This window comes from Camellia sinensis, chromosome 10, assembly GCF_055761805.1.
Source record: "Camellia sinensis isolate YWXY chromosome 10, ASM5576180v1, whole genome shotgun sequence".
Lineage (NCBI taxonomy): Eukaryota > Viridiplantae > Streptophyta > Magnoliopsida > Ericales > Theaceae > Camellia > Camellia sinensis.
The window spans coordinates 12,922,686-12,943,348 of record NC_138970.1 but is presented as its reverse complement, the minus strand read 5'-3'; positions in this window follow the sequence as shown (position 1 = coordinate 12,943,348).

Below are 20,663 nucleotides of genomic sequence, written 5' to 3'. Positions count from 1 at the left end.
AATTTTGGTTCCAAAAGATATTAATTCATTACTAAATGTTCCAATTTTGGTAGTAAAAATACAATGACATAACTCAAATATTTAGTAATTAAAAAATAATTTCATTTTTAAATTATTATCTTTAAAATCTTAACTTCTTATAGTAATTTATGCGGAATTAATAATTATTAATGTAATTGATTATTGGTGTATAGCATTGTTGAAAAATAATAATATCAACTTTTAATTGAGATTTTTTGTATGACTATCTTTTTATCTCTTTGTAATTTGAATTTTCAAATTTATAAAATTTTTCTTCATAGATAAAAATTTTACTATGGTAGCATTAATGACAACCCCAAATAGAAGGTGGTGTCCGGCAAGTGATTTTGGGGCTAAAATAGTCACAAAAAAATAAAATAGATTATTTTAGTCATAACAAACAAAGCATCGCATCCAACTTATAATCATTGCACTCTTCTCTCACAAAAAAAGTCAAAACAACTAAAAAGTCAAAAAGTCATTCCCAAAACAAGCTTTTTAACCCAGGCTAAAATAGCTAAAAAAATCAAAAAGTCAACCCACTTCCCAAACGGAGGCTTAGGCCTCGTTTGGGAACAGACTAATTTAGTAACTTTTTGGCTATTTGGCTAAAAAAATAGGTAAAAAAAACTTATATGTTTGGAATGACTTTTTGGCTAATTACAAAAAAATGTGCAAAAAGTAAGTAGAGAAAAAAGAGAATCTTTGACTTTTTTGTATGAGCTATTGACTTTTTGACTAAAAAAATAACTTTTTGACTTTTTAACTAAAAATATAAGTTCCCAAACGGGCCTTAGTCAAGATAACAAAATGCCAATGACAAGCCCCTCTCTCTCTCTCTCTCTCTCTTAAATGACTTGTCGATGAAAAGAACGTACAGTCTTCAACACGTTTGTGGAGTGTTGACGTATATCTTGAGTTTTATCTTATAAAGGTCTATGTGTGTTACAGGGAGGAACTCGAATTTTTTTATTCAAAAGGAGTAAATACATATTGATAAAAATTTTAAGATGAAAGTAAGGATCATAATATTTGTTTTTATCGACATAAAAAAAGTAAAAATCAACAATAAAATCAAAACATATATAAGTAAATACTTTCTTGTATTTACATTAAAGTATAAAATGCATGTTTTCTTATATTAAATGCATCTACATATGGCCTCTTTTGGATAATAGGTTAAAAGTCACTTTTTAACTTTTAACTTATTTTGAGTTATATCATTTCTCTATTTTTTTTATATATTTTTTTAAAAAAATTTTAAAAATTAACTTTTAATCTATTTTCCAAAACAACCGAGTGGTGCATCTACACAGTTTAATTGAAAGTTTTAATAATTATTGCTTTCGTGGTGCATCTACACAGTTTAATTGAAAGTTTTAATAATTATTGCTTTCTTGGACCTAATCACGTAACGACTTATAAAATATTATGAAACTTTAATATTTCTCTTTCTTCAAGAAATATAAGATTAAGCTTATATGAAAATTATAATGTATCATATACAAATATATAAAGAGAGAAAATAAAATGGAATAATATTTAAATACTTTATTATTTATGTGAGACGGAATTAATTGATTTTTTTTTTTTTAATTTAATGGGCAATCCTGTACATATCTTCTATTATATTATTGGGCCGAATTTGAAAACCATTCAACACCCTCCCTATAAAATTGGGCCCAAATCAATTATAATTAAATTATGTATTAATTAACAAACTTAGGTATGATTAACATAGAAAGGTTAATCACTTAAATTTCTTTAAAAATTAGAAGGTTTAAGATTTATCCTATTTAATTTAGAGGCAATTAACAATAAATATTATTATGATGATGATTTTATTATTTTAATACTGTCAAACTAGTAATCTGTCAATCACTTCAAGTTTTGTACACTGTATCATCTTCTTTTAATAGTGACAATTAAGTCAATCTTTATGCATTTAAGTTAGGTCTCATAAATATGTTAAACAGTTAAAAAGTTGGTGCTATCATTAAAATCTCCAATTTTAGCTCAAGTTTGGCTAAACTAAAAAAGTGCACTTATTTTATTTTTTTATCTTTTTTGGGTCACATCAATCAACATCTCTTCTCTATTTTTTCTACACATAATACAAGAAAAGTCGAAAAGTCAAAAAGTACACTTATTTAGTTTTTCCAAACTTGAACTTAGTCTCTATCACGACCTCCTAAAGAGAAATATTTCATTCTCATATTTTATAACCCTCAATTGTACTTTTCATGAGGTGATAAATAATATTAAGTAATTAAGAGAAATATATAGTAAAACTCATCTCTCAATAATGTGAATTTATTTATGAAAAATGTTTCGGACCCCTCAGAAATCAACCCCCACAACCCTCAGCTGAGCTGGAAAGTCATGTGAGCGGTCACGTAACTTTCAAAGCCACGCATATCCTCTTTCTCTCTCCTCATTTAGAATTTAAAATTGCCTCATTATCATATTAGAGAGATACAAATCTCTCATCTCTATCACATAGACAGAGTTCACTCCGATCTTTCTCTGTTCTTCACTTGGACGCCCGACGTCCCCTTCACTCCGACGCCCGACAGCTCCTCTCTTTCACTCCGACGCCTGATGTCCTCTTTCACTTTGATTAAGTCTATCTATTTCTCTATTTCTCAAACTAGAACACAGAACACATTAACAAATTGAAAAAGACTTAATTTGTGCTCTCTCTATTTCTCCAAAAAAAAAAAAAACTGATTAAGTCTGTTTTTCTTTTCTCAAAAACAGACAAGTTATGTAATGTCCATACCCAAAAAGACAATGCCAATTCCCAAAAAGACCAACAGAAATTGCAGAATTCTCGATGGTGAACCTTGAGATTAGCTTGTTCTAATAATGGTGGTGGAAGGGTCTTTGCCTTTAACCTCAAAACTCAATTATGGGCATTGTGTATTTGGGGATTTTACACACATAAATGACCTTTAAGTCGCAAGCCCACATCTGAAATGAGAATTTCCAAAGGGAAACAGAGAGGGCACTGAAATAGGATCTGACAATGAGAATAGAGAAATGGGTAAAGGTGTGTTTGATTGACAAGGCTTTCTTCAAACAAGAGAAAGCCCTTTTGATGATATATCACAAAGGAAAATGTCTCGTAACTCAAATTTTGTGACTCAAAAGTGGCTCAAATGGCCAAAACGACCTCGTTTTGGCCATTTTTATGTTGTTCTGTACTCAAAACGACGTCGTTTTGGCTATTTGAGCCACTTTTGAGCCACAAAATTTGAGCTACGTAGCATTGTCGTATCACAAATTCCCTAAGATCATCACCACTGACAAAAAGGAGAGATGGGCTTGTCCTTTTACCACATGGGTATGTGCCTGTTTGGCAGAAATTATTTACAGCTTATTTCAGCTTTCAGCTTAATTTAAGCTATTTTGATGTGTTTGGTTTAGCTTATAGCTTATAGCTTATAGCTTTGTGGAAGTCAGAAATCAGCTTATTCTTTGAGTGGGGCAGGAGATGCTTTAAGAATAAGTTGGAAATCAGCTTAAGCTGAAAGTTATAAGTTATAAGCTGTTTAGGCATAAGCCATAAGCACTTTCCCACAGCTTTACCAAACAGGGCTTATGTCCCAAATACCAAAATCTCAGATCAAAACAGAGACGAAGCGAAACGACAGAAACAAGTAGTTTCCGGAGAGCTATGGCCGTCGATTTCTAGAAAAGAGAGCTATGGGGACGGACGAGGGAAGAGCGAAAGTTGAGGTTTTGTTTTTGTTTTTTTTTTGGTGAATTACACTAACAATCTCTATAGTTTGGGGTTGTATCACTTTGGTCTCTGACTTTTTAATTGTAACATATTTGATTTTAAATTTTGAATCTTATTTCAAATAAGGACAATTGAAGATATTATTGCTTAATTTCAAGGGCAAAATCGTCAATTTGATAAAATATAAATTAATTTGATAAAAATAAATGTCAAAAAAATATTTTTGAATTTTTAAAAATTATTTCTATCCACCAAAAATAAAATTATGTAAAATTGATAAATCTTTTAGATATTTATTTATTTTATCAAATTAATTTTTATTATGTGTTTAGATGATGATCATGTAATGGGTGATTGTTAGGATTTTAAAATGTAATCAGTATATTTAATATATGAAATGGTTTTAGTTTTGGATTTTTAATTCAATGAATTTGTTTAATAATGATATCAAAATTGTCGTCATGTTTGACTTTTAAAAAAATATAAGCTAATTTAATGAAAATAAAACAACCACTCATTATCAACATTCAAACACGTAATAAAAATTACTTTGGTAAAAAAATAAATAAATAAATAAATGTCTGAAAGATTTATTAATTTTACATAATTTTATCTTTTGTGTGTATAAATAATTTTTAAAAATTTAAAATATTTTTTTGACATTTATTTTTTAAATTAGTTTATATTTTTATCAAATTAACGATTTTACCTTTAAAATTAAGTAATGATATTTTCAATTGTCATTATTTTGAACAAGATTTAAAATTCAAGGTCAAATATGTTACAATTGAAAAGTCAATGACCAAAATGACACAACTTCTAAATTATAAGAACTGTTAGTGTAATTCACCCTTGTTTTTTTTTTATCTCTTTGTGTCACACACATCTCATCAAAGTGCAAGTATTCTTCACACAGTAAAGGCAGTTGCCGGCTCAGCTGGGGAATCGTGGGGGTCGATTTTAGTGGGGTTTGAATCAGAACTATTGTTTGGCATCTTTTGAAAAATTTAAAAAGTTAAAAAGTTATCATTATTTATCAAAAGTTAAAAATTACGATTGCACAATTTTTAATCTTAATTTTTCTCTACACATTAATTTATACAATTTTTTAATACACATTTTTTCATAAAAAATTAAAAAAATTAACCTAAACATCCATTTTTTTTTTTCCATTTTTTTATCTAAAAAAATAAAAAATATATTTATTTAAGACACTCCAAACAACCCCTTATTATAAGGTTTGGATCAGGACACTTACAATGACAGGCTTGACCGGGTAACAAGAGGCTGGGCCACGGTGCACAAGTCGTGACTCGCGGAAGTTCAATGTAATAAGTTAGACTCCGGCTACTCTGAAAACATTACTTTTTAATTAAAAAATTATTAAAAATTTTAAAAGTTAATAACTTATATTAAAAAGTTAAAGATTTATTAATTTTTTATTTTTTATACATATTTTTATAAAAAATTAAAAAATCATTCTAAACATACTAATTTTTTTACATTATATTTTAATTAAAAATTTAAAAAATTATTAAAAAATTCTATTCCCAAACCTCAATAATTCAGATAATTGACTTTTGAAATAGTGTGAAAGTTATAAAATTTGATTGGGCTGAACCACTGCAGTCTTTTTTTTCTTTTTTTCTTTTTTTTTTCTTTTTTTTTTTTATCATTGGTTAAAGAACTATAAATAAATAAATGATGACAGACAAACAAATATATAATAAATTCAACTATTCTCATTGCAGTTAGGGATAGACAAATATATGATATATGTTATTTCAAACTTGACCTAACCCGCATTGAGCTTAATTTAATCAATTTAAGCCTATTCTTAAATCTCAAATCTATTCACTTTTTAGATTATTTAGATCGTTTTAAAATTATTTAGAACGTGATGGGCTATTAAAGTTATGTAGATCGTTTTGCTAATTATTTAAATTTAACATATTAACAAAATTCAATTATAAAATATATATAATCTTTTGACAAACGTTTTAATTTAAGTTCTAGAAATAAGAATATACAATTATTTTTCTTTATCTTTTATTATTTTTTAATTTATTTTGTAATTAAATAATATAAAAAGTAAAATTAATATTTTGTAAATGGGTTGGTTTAGACCGAATTGGACTAAAACTTTTTATTCCAAACCTAAGCTGAAAATTAAATGAGTTTAAAATCTTAGTGTAGTCTAGTTCTATGAGTTAAATATTTTTTGAAAGAATACAATTTAGTAAAGATTTAGAAGACAAAATAAATTGCACATAAATAATAAAATTTATAAATATTAATAATTAAAATTCTAAACTTTTTGAAAAATTTACTGAATTGTAATTTTTCTAATATGTTTTATTCAAATATTAAAATAATATCTACTGCCGTGGGCTGGGCTTGAGTTTGTAGGCCATTAGGCCCATCACCACCCAACATGAGAGTCCACGACAAATCCACGCGGCCAAATTAGTGCTACACATCAATTGATATACTAATTAATATATCAACATCTATTATAATAATATCATTTTAAAATTATAGACCCACCCATTATATAAATTTAAAAAAAAAAAAAAAGAAGAGAAAATTAGTTTAAGATCCATGCCCAACTTTTGGCAGGAGAAAAGGTCCACAATAATATTTTTTGATGCTTAAGGTCCCTCAACCTTATTTTAGGTTGTAAAATACCTAATTTACCCTTCTTTATAACATACGTTTGTTTGGATTTTGGCAAACTAAATATTCTATTGTTGTTTTATAGAAGATTTCATGGGGATGGACTTCACGGTAGAGATTTCGTAGGAGATTTCGTATGGATTTTGCTAGTGTTGTAGTGGACTCGACGATGGAGATTGCTATAATCGTCTAGGTGTTGCAGTGGTGTTGATTGTTTTTGTTTTGATTTTCAGTGGAGTTGAATCAGGTATGTTTTCAATAGAGATTCCATATGCATTTTTATTTTTGATTCGAATTGTATGTAAGGATTCCGATTTCATATTAGTTTTTCGAGTGTATTTTGCAAGAGGTTTTTATTTTTAGTTTTGATCAATTTAAAAGCAAGGCCAGTTCAGTGAAGTTGTTTGTGAATTTTGGAGTTGATTTTTCGTTCTCTATTATTGATCAATTTAGAGAGAGGCTAACTTGATAGAGTTGATTTTGATTTTTGGAATTCATTTTTCATTCTCTGTTTTTTGATCAATTTCAAGGAGAGTTGACAGTGGAGTTGATTTTGATTTTTAGAGTTCATTTTTCGTTCTCTGTTTTTCATCAACATGCTTATCAATGATAAGTTTTGTTCTCTATTTGTTCAAACCAGAGATAAGTGTAAATTTCTTATTATGTTTTATTCTCTAAGTTTTGTTCTCTATTTTATCTGCACTTTTGTTGATAGTCCAGAAAAAATTGTAAGTTTGTTATTATAATTCAACGAAAATCACAAAGAAAATTATAATTTCATATGGACATATTATTATAAGTTTCTAATGCAATCACAGAGAAAATTGTAAGTTTGTAGTTCAGTGAAAATCATAGAGAAAATTATAAGTTTGTAGTTCAGTGAAAATCACCGAGAAAATTGTAAGTTTGTAATCCAGTGAAAATCACAGAGAAAATTGTAATTTGTTATGGACATATTATTATAAGTTTGTTATTATTTATTTTTTATTTTCTCAATTGAATGTTTTATGAGCATAACAGATCTTCTCTATGAGTTTTTTTGAGTTTGTATGAAATAGTTAGCATTTTTGTCAATTTGATGTTAATATATTTGTGATCTTGAAAGTGAATATAAGTTCTTAAATTTCTCTATAATTCTCTCTGGATTCATGAAGTTTTCTTTGATTTTCTTTTTGTTATCTTGAATGTGAATATAAGTTTGTAAATGTCTCTGGACTTTTATTTGAGTCCAGAGAAAATTATAAACATATTATTATAATCCAGAGAAAATTATAATTATTATAAATTTCTCTGAACTTTTATGTTGTTCTTGTGAAATGTTTTTATATTGAACAAGTTATTTTTTGTGTTTTTTCTTTCAGTTTAGATGGACAGTACAATGTTGTTACTGTGCAAATATGGGAATGATACTATTATCATTAATGTTTCATGCGAATTGGATTTTGAGGAATTGGTTGGCATTTGTGTAAAACATGGGAGAATTTGAAACCTGAGACGATGTGTATTTCATATTCCATTGTGGGCCATTTGAATTGTATGGTTCGAAATAATATTGATTTTCTAAATATGTTGAGGATTGTTTGTGTACGTGGTATTGATGTAGTTGATGTTTTCGTTATTAGGGGTAGTACTTCTGATCAAGAAGATGAAGTGGGGTCTAATTAGATAGATGTTGTGCATGGTGAATGTGATAAGCTCGTGGATATTGAAAGGAATTCACTCTCTAAGTTTTATTCTCACCAAGAAAAGGTGTTATTGTCAGCTGGTTGGCGAAATATATTACGAGTGTTGGACAAAAGTTTGAGGGTAGTGTGGTTGAGTTCCGTATTATTTGATGCAAGTATGCTATTGAGATTGGTTTTCAGTTTACGTACGTTAAAAATGACAAGCTGAGGGTTACGACAAAATATGCATATAAGGAATCAAGGGGATATATATGGCATGTACATGCTTCAGTTGAAAAAACAAATGGGTTCTTTTATATAAGAACTTTGAACAATAAATATACGTGTGATGTGACAGTTCGTACTAGTAAACATGGTAGGATGACTTCCAGCTTAGTTTCTATGATGATACTTGAAGACGTAAGTGCAAAACCTTTAACTTGTCCAATGGATGTTGTCAAAGAAATGAAAGACAAGTATGGGGTGTCAATCAATTATAACTGCAGTTGGTTAGGGGTTGAAAAAGCAAAATGTAGTACATATAGGGATTCTTGTTTGTCATTCGGTCAATTACGGTAGTATTTTGATGAGGCATTGAAGAACAATCCAGGTAGTCGTTTTAAGTTAAATTTTGAAGATAACAAGCGTTTCAAAAGAGTGTTTGTGGCATTTCATGCATGCATTGCTGGTTTCAAATATTGCCAGTCATTGTTGTTTCTTGATGGAACATTTTTTAAAGGACAATACAAAAGAGTTATGCTTGCTGCGACGGGGAAAGATAGGAATGAAGGTAATTGTAAATATATCAAATTTTCTCTAAGTATGTGAATTTTCTATACATGTGGGAATTTAGTGAATTTTCTATTTTTGTGGTTATGTTTTGTGATTTTTCGCTGACACTTTGAATTTTCTCTAGAGGTGGCCAGTATGTGAATTTTTTCTAGATTTGTCAGTGTGTGAATTTTCTCTAGATGTTGGCACTGCATGAATTTTCTATGGAGTTGGTGACTAAATGAATTTTCTTTGGATGTTGTCACTGTGTGAATTTTTAGTGAATTTTATCTGGATGTTGCCACTATGTGATTTTTTCTCTATATTTGGTCACTGAGTGAATTTTCTCTAGATGTTGCCACTGTGTGAATTTTCTCTAGATTTGGCCACTATGTGAAGTTTCTTTGGATTTTGGCAGTGCCAAATTTCTCTGGTTGTTTATTGTTATAATTTTCTATGCATCTAATATGCCTGTTCCTATTTGTTTTGTAGGTTTTTTTTCCTATAGCTTTTGCCGTTGTTGATGCTGAGAATAAAGACAATTGGTGTTGGTCCCTTAAACATTTATGTGAAGTATTGAGATCGGAAAGGGTGATAAGTTTCATATCAGATCGACATTGTGATATTGTGGAAGGAATTGCTAGGTTTTTCCCTAATTGCTATCATGGATTTTGTCTTGAACATCTAAAGAAAAATTTGAGGGATAGGTTATCATATGGAAACATAAAATTTGGTTAGGGAGACGATTGTGTTCAAGTTTTGAAAATGTGCATATGCACCAACAAAGGCATCATTCCATTTCAAGTTGAATGAATTAAAAAGTGAGGGAGAAGACATTGTGTGTGTTTTCTTGAGAAGTTTACGATATGAAAATTGGAGTGATGCATATTTTGAGGGAAAATATTATGGTGAAATGTATTCAAATGTTGCTGAGTCATTCAATTCATGGATACGAAAAGCTCGGCACTTGCTAATAACAAATTTGGTGGACATGATACGGTTACAAATCATGAATACGAGGTTTGATAGGAGGCTGCTTTCTAGTAAATGGAATAAAGTTCTCTGTCCTCGTATGGATAGTGTATTGGAGAAGGCTTTTATGGATGAGAGGACATGGAATGTGAGTTTATCATCTAATAATGTGTTTGAAGTGCATTGTTTTTCTTTGGTTATGGTTGATCTTGGGTTGAGAACTTGTTTATGTCGAAAATGGGAAATAAATGGATATCCAGGTCAACATGTTGTTGCTGCAATTTTTAGGAGTGGAAAGAATTTGAATTCATTTGTTGAACCATTTTTTCATACTGATATGTATCGTCAAGCATACTCGTTTTCGATTGGCCCAATTACAACTATTGAAAAACCTGTGTATAGCATTAATGATGCTATGATTTTACCTCCATTGAGTAAGAGACTAGCTGGGAGGTCAAAGAAGAACAGAATTTCTTCTATTGGAGAGTTTAAAAGGGTGATGAAGTGTAGTCGATGTGAGAGTATTGGTCGCCATAATAAGAGGACATGCAAGGAACCTTTGTTAAATAGTTTAGTATTGTAACGCCCTCAAAATAATACATAAACCCAACATTGAAGATATCCAGAGACATACGAGAATAAAGCATATTTCCATATATCAGAGTGTTTATTACAAAAGTATTACATGTTGACAACAAAAATAAATGCCCTACGGGCTTACAACTTTCCAAGCCAACACTTGGTTACAAAAAAAAAAGGTACTAACTCAAATACACATTAAGCCCTTGGCTTGAATTTACATGTAATACCAAAAGAAAACAACAAAAAGAGCTATCAGCCTCAAGCCTCCTAAGCTACATCCTCGGAGGTGGAATATCACCTGAACTTGAAAAATGATGTCCCATATAGGGTGAGCCAAAACCCAGTAGAGATATACTAAACCAAATATGAGAAATAACTAAAACATTAGCATTCAACAGATGATTAACACTTGTAAACCAACTAACAACACTTTCCAGTTCCATGACAAACACGTTCGTGTTTCATTACACCTTCCTTTACTTCCAATTCAAATTTATAAACATGGCTCATCATCTAGTCAAACAAGTAAATGAGACTATAACTCATATAAAAAACACTTCCAACACTTCAGTTATCAATGGAGTCCATTCCCTATCTCCTCCCAAACAGGCTTGAGAGTACATCCCCTATCTTCTCTCAAACCATGGAGTACATCCCCTATCTCCTCCCAAACATTATACATATACAATGTATTTAAACATTTCATCATATACAATGATCAATCCAGGCACATATTCGATGTGGTACTTCAACCGTCATATTCAATGACATAACACATTTGATTAGTTTCAGTTTTCCTTAATCAACATACAGTGTCTACAGCAATCAAGACTATCCTCCACCGATAGCCCAAAGCAGTTATCTCTAAATAGATAATAAATTTATCAAACAGATAAAATAACAACATTTTCATAGGTGAGTGATTATTTTGACCAACTACACCATTCAATCCTACAACTTCCCAATTTTATGACTTTTAACTCAATTTCACATATTTCCAAATTAATTATTCAAATTAATTATTCGACATAATTAGGGCATTTTCCACATTTCTCAAATATCAACCCTAAGGTCCAATTTCATCAATTTAACAACAATTCTTCCATTCTCCAAGGTCTCACATACACATGGGTTTAACATTTGAAAACCCCCTTTTTATAACCTCAAATCAGACCCTAACTTTCCCAAAATTTTCAAACAACACTACCTAATCAAAATGACTAAAATTTATACCAAAACTCATAAGATGGAGTAGGGTATCCCTACCTCGAAGTTAGAAGCCCAAAGGAGTAGATAAAGAAAACTCAAAGTGCTCCAAATCCATGATTTTTCAGATTAAAGTGAAGCCCACGACACCCTCTATCTTTCTTACAAAGAGATTAGGGTAGGAGACTCCTAGAACATGGAGTATTTGTAGAGAGAATGTATGTGTAAAGAGAGAGGGAGCCGGATCTAGGGTTTGAGATGAAAAGTGTATCAAGAAATGATGAAGGAGACTGCTGCTGCGATCTGATATATTCGAGCCTCGCTCGAGCGAAAGATTGGTCGCTCGAGCGACCAGACACAAAGAAACCTCGCTCGAGCGCAGAAAGCCTTGCTCGAGCTAACAATTCGAAGCTTTAGGTCTGCAACCCAGAAGCATGCTTGAGTGAAGAAACCCAAAACATAGTCCTCGCTCGCTCGAGCGAAGGAAAGCTCGCTCGAGCCAAGAAATGTAACCTTCAGGTCCAAACTAGACGCAGACGCAAGCTTGAGCGCAAGACTTCTCGCTCGAGCCAGCAGACACACCACCCAACTCTCGCTCAAGCGAAGGAACCCTGGCTGGAGCGAAGGAACTAAAACACAAAGCTTGCTCGAGCGACAAAAGCCTCGCTCGAGCGAAGACACCAAAATCTGGGTAGCAACCATTTGTTTCTAATCACAACCAACATGTTACGAACCTGCCCAACACATCCTAAAACTCGTATATAAGGAATTAAAGGACGGAAAAGAAACATATACAACAACCGACATCTGCGGAACCGAGTCCGGAATACAATAACCAATAGAGGGAAAACTGGGATTGCTATAAGGATAATACATTTTATTGATTGAATAATACATTTGAGAAATACTTTGTGCATTTTGTTTTGTGAAATGTACTTTTTGGACAGTGTGTATATAATACCAATTAAATTCATTAAGAGAAATTTTCAATAGCATTGAAAATTACTTTTTATATTGTATTTTTAGAAACATATTTTGGGAGTGCCTTTATAATACCAGTCAAATTGATCTAGAGAAATTTGCCAATAGCAGAGAGATTTACTATGGTGCCGTTTAGTAACACTTACGTTTTAAGTTTTCTGTTTATATTTACAAAAATTTAAAAAACTCAAATAAAAACTTGTTTGGTAAATTTTTGATTTATAAATCAGTGGTCTCAGTTTATAAATTTGTCCAAAAAATGTAAACTCAAAAAATGTGTTTCCGTTTTGAGTTTTTTTTTTTTACCACCCAACACTAGCCACCACCCGCCTTCATTTTCCACCACCGTCTTTCGCCACCACCACCCACCACCCACCCCCCACCACTACCTGTCACCACCACCCGCTACCTGCCACCTGCCACTACCAGCCACCACCCACCTACCACCTACTCGCCACCACCACCTACCCCTCGCCACCATCACCTACCATCCACTCGCTACCACCCACCACCCGCCACTACCATCCATCGCCCGCTACCACCACTCACTACCCACTTGCCACCACCAGCCACCACCTGCCACCACCAGCCACCCACCACCCACCTACCACCTACTCGCCACCACCACCACCACCACCACCACCACCCACCTGCCACCCACCTGCTACCACTACCCATCACTTACCACCACCCATTCGCTACCACCTGCCACCGTCACAGTCACCGTCACCGTCACCGTCACCCACCCACCCACCCACCCACCACCATCACCACCACCACCATCACTCGCCATCACCCACCACCACCCGCCATCTGCCATCACCACCCGCCACCCGCTACCACCACCACCACCCATCACCCGCTACCGTCACCCACCCACCCACCATCACCACCCGCCATCTACCTGCCGCCACTACCAACCCACCCGCCACCACCCACCACCACTCGCCATCCGCCACCCACCTGCCACCACCACCACCATCACCCATTCGCTACCACCACCACCCGCCACCTACCCCCCACCACCCGCCATCCGCCATCCGCCACCCACTTGCCACCACCACCACCACCACCACCACCACCACCACCACCCACTCACTACCACCCCCCACCGTCACCCACCCATATACCATCACCCGTTACCCATCACTCACCGTCACCACTTTCCACCACCATCTTCCGCCACCACTTGCCATTTCTCACTCTTTTTATATTTTAAATTTTTTTTAAATATTTTGTCAATTACCAAATGCATTTGTAGTTTATGTTTTTCTAAAAATAAACAAAAACCAGTTTGTAAAATTTTTGTAAATATAAACTGAAAACGTAAACATTACCAAACAGACCCTATGTGCATTGTGTTTGTTGAAACATATTATAAGAAGTGTTTTGTGAGGTCAAATTCATCAAGAGAAATTTGCCAATAACAAAGAAATTTGTAAGGTCAAATTCATCCAAAGAAATTTACTATGTGCATTGTGGCAAATTCATTTAGAGAAATTTGCCACTAGTAGAGAAATTTGTAGGGTCAAATTCATCCAAAGAAATTTACTATGTACATTGTGGCAAATTCATCTAGAGAAATTTGTCACTAGCAGAGAAAATTACTCTGTGCAGTGTTTTGTGAGGTCAAATTCATCCAGAGAAATTTGCCAATAGCAGAGAAAATTACAGTATGCATTGTGTTTGTTGAAACATACTATAGGTAGTGTATTTATAATACCAGTCAAATTCATCCAGAGAAATTTGCCACTAGCAGAAAAAATTACTCTGTACACTGTGATTTGTGAGGTCAAATTCATTCAGAGAAATTTGCCAATAGCAGAGAAAATTACAGTGTGCATTGTGTTTTTTGAATTTGATGATTGTTTTGTACCAATACAGTGCATTACAAATTACATGATCATATAGGCACCCTCTTGGCATGATACGAGTTAAATTTTTTTGTGAAATTCTAGTAACTTCATACCAGAGAAATTTCTTCAAACAATTTTCTCTGTGTGGATTGTGTTGACAATCACCAGTTAACATGCATTATAAAAAAAATATATTTAACTATTGATGGCTATGAAATTTACATTAGTCAAAAAAATATATATATACATATATGTCAAACATCAACATTCCTTCAACGTATGAAAAAAAAAATAAAAATTTGAAGCTTTATTCCTAATTACATTGTGTGTATTGTCTTCCTTTCGCTAGTGTGCTTTCATTATTATACTTTTCGTACTTCTTCTAGTGGTATTTGAATTGGTTCTGTCCATGACCAGCCAACTTCGGTTGCAAATCTCTCTATAATTTCTGCCCTCACCAACCTTACGTCTTGTGTCGACAATGTCGAGCTGATAGGTTCATGGTTGCTATATTGTCTCATTATATAGCATACAAAGAGGCCACAATCCACACTGCATACAAATTATAGGTATAGTTAGTTTTAAGAAACATTCAAATTAGATTATTTTATTTATATATGTTATATGAAACTTACGAATCATTGGCTTGTTGTGGAGTATTGCCGACATATTGAAAGTCATAATTTGTGTTTTATGAGTCTATTAATTTGAAAGAGGGTTTTGATTGTGCCTCTCTTACAAGGCAAGCTTTCAGAAAATTCTCCACATAATCTTGCTGCAAAAAATAAATAAATAAATAAATAAATTAAATAGCAGAGGAATTTACACACAAATTAATGAGATTCTATGAAAATTATCATCACATAAACATTATCATGGATCAAAGAAATTTGCACTTGTTACCAATTATTTTGCATCTTTGGTATATTTGTCTTGTGCATCATCCCTCATTGGGCTTAGTGAGTTGTTATACCTCCATAAATTGTCTTGTTTGTGCAAGACAAGCAAGGTCCAATGATTTTTATCTGTTGACTTCTCATTGCCCCTGATATTTATTGGGAAATAGAGGAACCTGTAGTTCCTCCATATGGTTTCAATATACTTGTCAAATAATGAGACTCGGAAAGTTTAATTTTCCGTCATCTTAATGAAGTTCTGCAATCAGAGAAAATCAAAAAATGGTTATGAGAAAGTTGAAATGACAGAAATTTCAGAAATATGCACACAGAGAAATTTTAAATACACATAACTAGCTAGAGAAAATTAAACTAGTGACACAACTGGCTTTAAGAAATATCTTAATAAGATAAAGTAGTAAGTAAATTCCAAAGAAAATCAAATAAAAGAGTAGCAACATACCAGGCTCATGCATGCGAAAGAAAATGTAGTTATTGTCCTTTTCTCCTTTGGTCAGCAAATGGGATCTCTCTATAACCATCAATAACCTAAAAAATATCATTTATAATTGTAACATTGGTTTATAAAAGCTGATGGAACATTGCAGAGAAATTTTGATAAGAGACTTAAATTGTTAGGAATTTCTTTTTCCTTCATTAGGTTTTCGATATTTTCAAAAATAACTCACTTGTCCAGATTAAAGCCCTATAAGATGACAAAGAAGGAATTTAATAGTTGTTAATGCAATATAAGCTAGTAACTTGTTGTTTGTTATCTTTTATTTTATTTGTTGTACTTACTCGAGTCCAGACGCATTTGATATATGCTGTAAGATATCTTTTACGTGTTTTTTTACCAATTTTGCAATTAGTAAAGTTTATGAAAAAACTCAAGATTTTTTTATGCTTGTTGGTTAAGTACTCATCGGCATCGAGTACTTCTTTGTCTTTGGTGGTTTGCTCTGTTTGCTTTGCAGCTTGCTTTGAACCTCTAGTAACCTTCATGACTTTGGTATATTGAAAGTCTAGATTTTGCTGCTTTTCTTTCTTTTCTTTTGCCTTTAAATTCTTTATCATTGATGTAGGATCTTTTTTCACTGTAGGCAGTGAAAATATGAGTAAAAATTAAATTTCTCTGAAGTAACAGATCATATTTCAATATGTAAATTTATTTGATTCAATGTTTTCCAGTTACCATAGACTTTTTGTCTTTTGTTTTGGTTGTTGTTTGTGTGTCACTTGTTCTTGTTGGGTTGTTAGTTGTTGTTCTACTTCTATTCCAACTATACACAGTGAAAATCAAACAAGCGCCAAAAATCAAATAAGCATATAGACAGAAAAAATCAAATAAGCAGCAGAAATCAAACTGGCCAAACTAATGTGGTCAGAGAAATTTAACTTCCAGAGATAATTACCATTGATAGAAAAAATTGTAATCAATATAAATTTCTCTGAGTTATGTGGTTCAAGATTTTCACTGACCTTGGGATAGAACTTGTGTTGGTGTTCGGTAAGGTTGTGTTGCTAATTGGACGAATAGTTCTTGAATTTGTTCATGCAATCTAGCATTTTCACTTTCAAGCTCTGAAATTAAACATCTCAATTGTTAAATTGTTTTTTTATCATCTTCTTTTTGAATCTCCAACATCCTTAGTTTCATTTGGTTTGTGCTGTCTCTTTCTTAAAGTTCCGAGTTATTTGACGTCAAGGTTCTTATTGTAATGTCCTTTTCTTGAAGTAATTCATTCCAATTTTTCTCTTATTTTATTTTGAACTTAGAAAGTGCCTCTAGTCTTTGATATAGATTAACAATTTAAGCATCCTTTGATTCCCTAGATTATTGAGGCTGATGCATTGTTGAGCCACAAATGCTATCATGATATTGGTCTATCGGCTCATTATCTTCTTCTTCATCTCTTTCTTTATTGTTTTCTTTTTCCTCTTTAGATTCAGTGCCTTCATTTTCTTTTTCATTATCTTCTTCTTCTTTCTGTTCATATTCTTTTTTGTCTTCTACTTTTTCATTTTCTTCTGTAGCTTCTTTTTCTGCACTACTTGCTTGATCTTCTTCTCTATTGCTTACTTCTTGTTCTTCTGTGTTGCTTTCTCCTTCTTGATTCCCTCATTCTTCTTCTTCAAATGACTCTTCTAATGTCTCTTGGAATTTGGCCAATGCTTTTTTTTATTCTTTCTTCTTTTTTTTACCAAGGCAAAACTCCTTTGATGGGGTTTTCACTAGCTCATTGTTATCTATCTGTAATAGGAGGCTCTTTTATTAGAGAAATATTAAAATTTCATTGAAAGAAAAATTCAAATAAGATCAACCAAATGCCAGTGGTCAGAGAAAATCAATCAATGAGAAATAATTTTATGGGTCAGAGAAAATTATGAAACAAGCAATATAATTTAGATATTAGAGAAAATCAATCAAGACATATAAATTAACGTTACTATAATTGTGGTTAGAGAAATTTAGATTCCAGAGAGAATTCATTACAAGGTTAGAAACAAACCAGTGGTAATCAAAAAAGCAACATAAATTAAAATTTCAGAGAAAATTGATCTCAATCAGTCAAGGCACATAAGTTATGGGCCAGAGAAAATTACATAGAAGGAGAAATAATTTTATGGGCCAGATAAAATTATGAAACAAGCAACATAATTTAGATATCAGAAAAAATCAATTAAGGCATATAAATTGATGTTACTATAATTGTGGTCAGATAAATTTGGATTCGAGAGAGAATTCATTACAAGGGTAGAAATAAACCAGTGGTAATCAAATAAGCAACATAAATTGAAATTTCAGAGAAAATTAATCTCAATCAGTTAAGGCACATAAGTTATGGGCCAGAGAAAATTACACACAATGAGAAATAATTTTATGGGCCAGAGAAAATTATGAAACAAATAACATAATTTAGATATCAGAGAAAATCAATCAAGACATATAAGTTAATGTTACTATAATTGTGGTCAGAGAAATTTGGATTCCAGAGAGAATTCATTACAAGGGTAGAAATAAACCAGTGGTAATCAAAGAAGCAACATAAATTCAAATTTCAGAGAAAATTAATCTCAATCAGTCAAGACACATAAGTTATGGGTTAGAGAAAATTACACACAATGAGAAATAATTTTATGGGCCAGAGAAAATTATGAAACAAACAACATAATTTAGATATCAGAGACAATCAATCAAGACATATAAGTTAATGTTACTATGTGAGTGTTTGGGAAGTGGGTTTTTATGTAGGTTTTTTTAGTTGTAGGATATTATTGGATAGAAATTTTTTAGTGTTTGAGAAGATAGTTGGGTTTTTCTGTGGTTGGATGTGATGTTTGTGAGAGAAAAAGTGAAATGATTATGGGGATGGATGTGATATTTTGTTTGGATTTGTTTTTTTTGATTTTGCAAAACCTTTGTCTTTTAGTGGAAAAATGAGAAAAAAATCTGGGAACCAAGTTCCCAAACACCACCATAATTGTGGTCAGGGAAATTTGGATTCTAGAGAGAATTCATAACAAGGGTAGAAATAAACCAGTGGTAATCAAAGAAGTAACATAAATTGAAATTTCAGAGAAAGTTGATCTTAATCAATCAAGGCACATAAGTTATTCCATATAAGATATTGCATTGCAGAGAAAATTGATCAAATCAAGCAAGGCACAAGCAGGGAAAAAAACCAGTGGTAGAGAAATTTTGGAATTTCACTGAGATTTCAGTGGCGATAGAAGTCTAACCTGTCGAGGTGCAAAAGAGTGGATTGGTGTCTTCTACAGCTGTTTGGTCAAGCTTTGCAGGTTCCATTTGGCACATCTTGGGAATTCAGTTGTGTTACTGTCTTCCCAGTCAATGATATTCGCATGTTCACATAGCCAATACTGTGATGGAAATTGAAGTAATTAAATTTTAATAAACACACAAATTTGTATGTATCATAACTGTAATTTGAATGGAAATTCTACTTACCAGCAATGCAATGACACACCCCGTAACTTTTTCTAGAGTTTTGTGCAATGTTGTGATAGAATCGATCAATGTTGCTGTGATTGTTTGTGGTCAATCATACTGCTTCATTGATTCAAGAGGTTCCACGTACTTGATAAAAACCCACCCTATTGAATTCTCACTTGTTGTAAAAAATAGGGTGAGACACAAGTACATGTAACAATGATTGTTACATCTTTGAAGTCAGCTGGTTGCTTGCCTTTCATTGCTTTGACGAAGGCATTCTTAAGAACAAGACCAGTGAGTCTTGTGTCCTTCGAGAATCTTCGCCTTAGGAATGCAGCGTTTGGCTTTTTTGAGTATCTTAATGACATGGCTCCTTTACCACCTTGCAAACCAAAAATCAAGGTTATGTCATTGGTTGTAAAGGTCAAATTCTTTTTACCAACTGTGAATGCTTTCGTTTTTTCATTGTAATGTTGGATTATTGCAACTACATCATCATCAGATTTCCTAGACTTCCTTGGATCCATCTTTCCAGTGGTTAGAGCTTGGATCAAATACTAGAATGAAGTCTTTTAAAGCTCTTCAAGGTGGTTTGAAATGAATTTAAGTGTTTCAAAAAATGGGACAATAGATGAGAGGTTGGATCGATATTGAATGCTATAATGAGTTCTTTTTCTTTGGAGTTTAACAGGTTTTTTCCCATTGAGCTTGAGTCTTTTAAAGTGTTTTAGTCAATGGCACATATGTTTTCATTTTGATGCTTGTTGCTTCATCACCTTGGACTTGTGTTTTTTGGTGAGAAGTTTGTGGTGCTTTATTTCTTTTTGATCTAAGATCATAAGACTCAGAGAGTTTCTATTTCTTTCTTAGTGTTTCTGGTGTTTTGCTGGTTTTACGTTTCGCCATTTCTAGATAATGAAAACATAAAGATGTCAACATTAAATTCTAGAGAAAATTGAACATGCTAGAGAAAATAAAACATGTCAGAGAAAATTACACATAAGGGAGAAAACTAAGGTGGTCAGAGGAAATTAGACATTAAAAATTAAAAACATGGCAGACAGACGCAAGGGAGAAAAGTAATGTGGAATACATGCAGCTACAGTTCATTTCCATTCCCAAAGAAAATTACACATAAAGGAGAAAACTAAGGTGACCAGAGAAAATTATAAATGTAAGAGAAAATTAGACAGTAGACAGACACAAGGGAGGAAAGCAATGTGGAATACATGCAGCCACAGTTCATTTCCATTCCCAGAGAAAATTACACATAAGAGAGAAAACTAAGGTGGCCAGAGAAAATTATAAATGCCAGAGAAAATTAGACACTAAAAA